We start from the raw sequence: 6,929 nt of genomic DNA, 5'->3' as shown, positions 1-6,929 counted from the left end.
AAAGAGAGACTTTGAACACATTCCTTCACATTAAGTAGAAGAATATTCTAATACTCAAGAACAACAGATATCTCAGTGTCAACATATGAAGCGATTTGCACAGATTGGATCCAACTTGTTAGCAATCTGACTACTGTAATCATTCACTTGCCGAATTCTTCTGTCTAGAAGGAATACCCAACAACAGTGGTTCCAACCTTTGTAAAAAATATAAGAGTTTAGTCCCTTTGTTTAATATGTGCCATGATTCTATACTGGTTACAGTGGAGAGACGAAGAGAGGGCATCTGAAATCTGTTTCCTTTACTCTCACACAGGTTATCAGCACTACTTGTTGCCTCTCAGCACATAAATAGTGCACTGCAAGCACATACATAACAAGGTCAGGAAGGGTCCCACTCCTTTATCGTTCTGAAGAAAGTGTAAAGTGGAGGGTGTCCTTATAAAGGGGAACAAGGTTGCAGTTTTCATGTCTGGAAAAAAACGGGGTGGTTCAAAGGTGGAATCAGTTGCCTAGGGAGGTGCTTTGTTCCCCTTCACTGACAGCTTTCAAGAAGAGGCTGGACAAATATTGGTCAGAGATGCTTTAGGCTGGTCCTGCATTGGGCAGGGGGTTGGACTAGATGGTCTGTATGGCCCCTTCCAGCTCTATGATTCTATGATTATACCCTGCTGAGGTGCCCCCCCTATTACAGCCAGTGTGATATAGCAGTTAGTGCTTTAGAGCAGGGTCTGCCAGATCCAGGTTCTTCCTGTGGAAACTGACCGGATGATTTTGGACCCCTCACAGACTTTCAGCCTAACCTACCTCACAAGGTTACTGTGCAGATCAAAAGGAGGAGAGAAGAATGATGTGAGCTGCTTTGGTCCCCACTGTGGAGAAAGACTGTACTTTTCCTAGGTACTGGCTGCAGGGAGGGGAGAGAAAATGGAAACCTGAAGTCAGAGGGGCAGAAAATGGTACACTGATGGTTGGCTGGGAAGGAGAAGGGTTTGCCACCTCCAGGTTGGGAAATTTCTGGAGATTTGAGAGGTGGAGCCTGGAGAGGGTGGGGTTTGAGGAGGGGTGGGACCTCAGACAGGTACAATGCCATAGACTCCACCCTCCAAACCAGCCATTTCCTCCTGGGGAACCATTATTGTCAATTGCCAGATGAGGTCTGGAGATTACTCAGAATTACAACTGCTCTTCAGACGGCAGAGATCAGTTCCCCTGGAGAAAATGTGGACTCTGTATCGTTATACCCTACTGAGGTCACCACAGCAAATTGCTGCTAAGTGCCCAAGGCCAGGGCACCCGCCCAGAGCGTCTTTCTAGAGCTCATTGTATTTATTTCCACAATAGGCCTTATTCCTAGTAATATACACAAAAAGATGATGTAGTATGTCAGCTGATAATGTGATCCAGGAAGCTCCCAGTTCACATTTTACTTTAGCCATGCTCTCTAAGCCAGCCACCATTTTTCAGTCATAGCAGGCTTGTGGTATATTAAGGGATTTTATAAGGATTACTCTAATAATGTATGCAGAGCACTTCAAACATTTGAAAGGTACTACAAAAATGCATAGTATTTTTTTATTATAAATGGAAGCTGGGGCTCTCATTAGAGGTACAAAGTTTCCAAAAATGTTGATGCTATGGGGGGGGAATCCCCCCCTTGGAAAATCATGCAGAAAATCATGCACTTTTTGGAGAAAATTTAAATATATGCAATATTGACCTCATTACCAAATATAAACATTGTATAGCTTTAACAACATGCATCATTTGTAACTCAGCATATGTCATATTTACAAAACAGCAAAATTGTGAAAACATTCCATTCTAAACAGACTGATGCAAACTTACATGTCCTTTGTGACCTAAAGACCATATATCTAGGAAAATCCCGCTCCAGCCCATCCATCCATTCATTCATTCAAATCTCCTACTCAAGGATCTGCTAGGGTCTTGAGTAAGCTAATTTTTCCCAAACTTACCTCCATTTCTATTCAACTTCTGCTCAGCAGTTTGGAATCTTCAATGTTCCCTTGCAGGCAGTGAGCATGCTCATTCCTCATCAGGCTACTCCTGGAGGGTTCCGCCCCCCCCATACCTGGAGTGTATGCAGAAAGTTCCACCTAGCCGTCCCCATTTCACTGCCTACTTACAGGCACTCAGTCATCAACTCCCATATTAAAGAAAACAAATTGAGAGGTCCACAAGAAATAACAGAGTCTGGATGTGCATGAAGTGATCAGAAAACTGCCTTTCCTTAATATCATCCGAGAGTCAGATTCCTGAGCTACAGGAATAGGTTCCTGTTCACATAGCCTTGAATTTAGAAGTCGAACACCGCAGCACCTGCCCTGATTGTTGATCAGGAAAATGTTTAGCTGTACAACTGCTGAGCAGGGGTCTCCCCCCCCTTTCGCCACATATTAGAGAACAGGTGTTTTTTTGGAGGGGGAAGGGGGAACTGAGGATGAGGCATGCATCCTTAATCCTAACTTCACCATCTCTTTCAGGATACTAGAGGTTCATAGAGGCTCTATCCCAGGGGTGTCGAACTCATTTGTTATCTGACATAAATGAGACCTTGTTGGGCCGGGCCATGTGTGTCATAAAATGTAATGCCAGGTAGCGGATATATAAACTTTATAAAGGACAGAAACACAAAGATTTTTTTTTACTTAAAATAAAAACATGCTTAAAACATTAGCTATGTAAGCTGCAAACCTACTTTTGATTTACTGACATTCACCACAGAAATCTCATGCTCAGAGTTCTGAGTCTAGGACCCAAGTTAAAACATGAAATGGCTGAGTGATTAAGAGAGTCTGGTGAAGCAAGCTATGATGCAGCAGCAGAACTGGAAGCAGGAGATGGCCAGTTCCACTCCGAGCCTGATGGAAGCCCTCCGGGGGGCCTGATCCGGCCCCTGGGCTGTATGTTTGACACCCCTGCTCTATCCCTTCCTCAGCTCCTGGGTGAGTGACACATTCCTCTGACCCTGGTTAAGCAAATCTTTAGCCTGGGGGGGGGGAGTTTATAGGGGGTAAATTAGAACCATTAGTCACTTTCCTTCCCACTCAAATATAGTGTAAATTGTTAAGGACTTGAAAATACCAAAATCACCTTTATTTTCCTTCCCCTCAAATGTTCTCAACATTCTGTGGCCTTGAAAGCAATGAACATGCTCAAGTCCTCACTGGGCTGTTTCTGTGTTTACACAAACTAAGATGTCTCTCTGCAAACTTGTAGAGTCCTCCCTCCCCAAATGCAGTACCATGTAGGCGGGTAACCCCGTTTCACTGTTCTGATGGTAAGACACAGGACAAAATTATCCCTGTGAAAGTTGTATCATGTCATTTACACAATATTCTAGACCATACTAGCATTTCCCTAACCATCATCAATTTCTGAAAGACCATTCATTCCTAAATCTGATATTTCATTTTATTTCCAGGGATTTGGGAGACGTTATGGCCTTGAAATAATTTTGGTGTACAAATTTCCGCAAGAAAACAGATAAACTGTGTAAGAATTTAAATTTTAATTTACTCCTAATCCCATGATGTATTAAGGTAGACACAAGTTTGTTTTTCAGTTGGGACACTGATTACTGCTTATGATGAAAAGCACAAATCCCACTGTCCCTTCTAGTACATACAAGCTGAAGGTCTTTGCATTCATTCTGTAATGCTGATTATATGCAAAGTTGACTGTAAATCCAGATAGTAAAAAATCCTTTTATTTACCACAGTATTGATTGTTTCTATTTTCAACTTCTTACTCTTTCTGTATGTTCCCTATTAGCAATAACTAAGATACCTTAGGGGGTAGAAACCTGCTGTTCCATATCTATAATTGCATATAAGTCCCGTTTGAAGAAGAAACAGCCATTTACACTTTTAAAATTCCATCAATATATCAAGCATAGCACTTTTTATATTTGAAAAGTGTTTTCCCAAATGACTTCAAACCAGGGGTCATTTCGTAGAAAAAGAGCTAGGGGGACTCATTAGCATAACTCATTAGCATATGCCACACACCCTGACATCACCGGAAGTGTGTCGTCCCCACAGCCGGCGGCGACCTCCAGCGGGCACCAGCAGGGAGCTCCAGGCCCCGCCCTCCCGCACCTCACCCGGGGGGATGGCGTCCCCCCGCGTCCCCCCCCCAAATGACCCCTGCTTCAAACTCTTAAGAGTAATTACATACCGATTATACTTTCTAACAAAATAAAGTATAACCCAGTCTTAAATGAGCAGTGCCACAACCACAACTAAGTATTACAACACCCCCACCAGTGACAAAGTACGGTAGTTTATCAAGAATTGCCAAACATGACACATCTGTTATTTGAGTCAACTGAAATTTCGCTGTCCAGAATGGAACTTCTTTTTAGGTTACACCACTTCTTCACAATGTCATGAGCCATTATAAAGATTCGGCCAACAGAACATGCTACAGAACCTAAGATGCTGAACCTTTAAACTGCAAGACTATGACACACAAGCATTATAATGTTTTAGGGAGCATTCTCACATTTTCAAAGATGGCCTATTAACAGCATTTTCAATTTTTTTGCATTTTGCCTTGACAACATTAGGGTGGGTTTTTTTCCAGCAGCCGCTTCTTTGAAATTAGGAGGGTATCTGGAGACTAAATTTTCCTACATTTCTTGTGACTTAAGTCTCGTGAGATGCTATTCATCTTAACACTACTAAACGTTATTTGGGAGCTCCCTCTGGATTTGCTCATGTCTTATCTTAACAGATGCCTTGAGTCCCCTTTTATGGTGAGAGGCAAGCTATGAATATTTTATTTACTAAATAAAAACACTAGCCTGCCCCTCTGTCCTAAGACGGTGATAGCAAACAGAACTCTCAGATAAACCGGTTCCATCCTCTCATAACTGAATACTCCTCCATACATATAAAAATTCTTCTATGTCAGAAAAGCAGCAGTGCAATCCCAACTCCTGAAGCCTGTTTAAGACTGCACTGTAGGTTTGAGAAAGCTAGATTAAAACCCTGCTTTCTAGTTTTCTATAGAGGACCACATAAATACCTATCCCAGGTATCTACATAATACTGGCTATCATGGCACTATAGCGATGGCTTGCAACTATATTCTCGTCTCCACCAAGACATGTAGGATTGCTATAGCGCAACACATCCAACCACATGGGGATGCATCTGCAGACACAGGTTACTAGGCCAGATCATAGACGCTCCTCTCGGACAGCCACAGAAACGCATTTCCCCCCCTTTCCCTCCCGTTTTCCCACTGCTCTCAGAAATCCGAAAGCTAGCACGTTATCCTGTGTCATTCAGCAAGAGCATTCCACAGACCTGGCTTACAGATAATACCTCTCTTTGCCATTAAAAAAAGAAAGTTCTGGGTGCTTCTGGACCTGACAGACACCCCTTCTTGCTTCTCCAAGCCCCCCACTCCCCCTTCTCTTCCAACAGAAAGAGACCTGACATTTGGTCGCATCTGCAGCAGCCCCAGCCAAGCCGGGCCAGGCCAGGCCAGGTCCAGCATTCCCAGCCAAGCCGGCCCCTGGGCAGCCACCGCCACCACGCCCACCCCGGGTGGGTGCAGGCAAGTGGGCAGAACGGGCATCGGCTCCTCCTGCCGCCCCGGAGCAACGCAGCCCCAGCGACAGGGCCCGGGACGGGCAGGCGTGGGAAGGGGCCGGTGCCTCAGCCCTGCCTTCTTACCCGCTCAGCCCGCTCCCTCGTCCCGGCAAGGCCGACCGCTCCCCCTCGCTCCAGGCCCGGCCGTGCCCGCGACTCTCCCGCCACCGTTGCGAGCCAGCGCCGCCGAGTCTTCCTCCGGGGGCAGCTCCCCGGTCCTTCCGGTCACAAGGCAGGCCCCATTCGCCGACAGACTCCTCCTGGTGGAGGAAGGGAAAGGGAAAGGAGAGGCGGAGAATGCGCCGGGGAAAGGGCAGGCAAGGGCGGCGGTGGCGGCGTGTGTCAGCAGCAGTAGCAGCAGAGCCTCCCCTTCCTCAGGCACGGCCAGCCTTCTCTCTTAGGCAGGCGAGGCGACGTGCGCCTAGTGCCCGTTTCCTGTGGCAAAAGGACGTCCCGGGGTGCGCTGCGTGCGGACGGCAGGCTTCTGAAATACTCTGGGACTGGGGTTGCCAACCGCCAGATGGTGGCTGGAGATCTCCCGGCATTGCAGCGGGTCTCCAGGCGACAGAGATTAGTTCCCCTGGAGAAAATGGCCGCTTTGGAGGGTGGGCTCTATGGCACCATACCCTGCTGTTGTCCCTCCTCTCCCCACACCCCCACCCTCCCCAGGCTCTACCCTCAGAATCTTCTCCAGGTATTTCCCAGCTCAGAGTTGGAAACCCTACCGGGGGTGGTTGGTTGGAGGGAGGCTGCCGAATAGATGTGCATAGGATCCGGCTGAGAATAAGTCTCAGTGAGATTTACCTCTTAAACCAAACAGTCTCAGTGAGATCCAGGTAGTCAGCCGTGTTGGTCTGAAGCAGTGGAACAGATCAGCCTTCCGTGCGCCTTGGTGTTTAGTCATGCCGGCCACATGACCACGGAAACGTCTTTGGACAGCGCTGGCTCTTCGGCTTTGAAACGGAGATGAGCACCGCAACCCTAGAGTCGGAGTCGACTGGCTTTCGAGCAAGGGAACCTTTACCTTTTACTAAATTTGTTCTACAGTCTCACTGAGATTTACCTTTAAGTAAATAAGTCATAGGATGGGTTTGCCATGTGAGCCAATGCACATTTGCTTCTCAGGATGACCTCTGCTCATATGATAAGAGTATTCCTTGGGATTGCCAACTCAAGGCAACCCCTGGAGATTTGGGGGTGGAGATTAGGATTGTGGGGGGAACCTCAGTGGGGTATAATCCACTCTCTAGAGCAACCGTTTTCCCCAGGGGAAATGATCTCTGTAGTCTGGAGAGCAGTTGT

At 46.6% G+C, this 6,929-nt stretch overlaps 1 protein-coding gene across 1 annotated transcript in view; it reads right to left on the bottom strand.

Moving 5' to 3' along the window:
• Positions 1-5,786, bottom strand: part of TGFBRAP1 (transforming growth factor beta receptor associated protein 1) — a 30,477-nt gene extending 24,691 nt beyond the window's left edge. Inside the window, exon 1 of the mRNA XM_015428580.1 lies at positions 5,712-5,786. The gene's annotated coding sequence lies outside the window, so the exon portion shown is untranslated. The remainder of the gene's footprint in view (positions 1-5,711) is intronic.
• Positions 5,787-6,929: the final 1,143 nt, after the last annotated feature.

The sequence above is a fragment of the Gekko japonicus genome, unplaced genomic scaffold (genome assembly GCF_001447785.1).
Source record: "Gekko japonicus isolate JY-2015 unplaced genomic scaffold, Gekko_japonicus_V1.1 scaffold718, whole genome shotgun sequence".
NCBI classification, from domain to species: Eukaryota; Metazoa; Chordata; class Lepidosauria; order Squamata; family Gekkonidae; genus Gekko; species Gekko japonicus.
The sequence above is the reverse complement of the archived record's forward strand: the minus strand, read 5'-3'. Positions and strand labels throughout refer to the sequence as shown.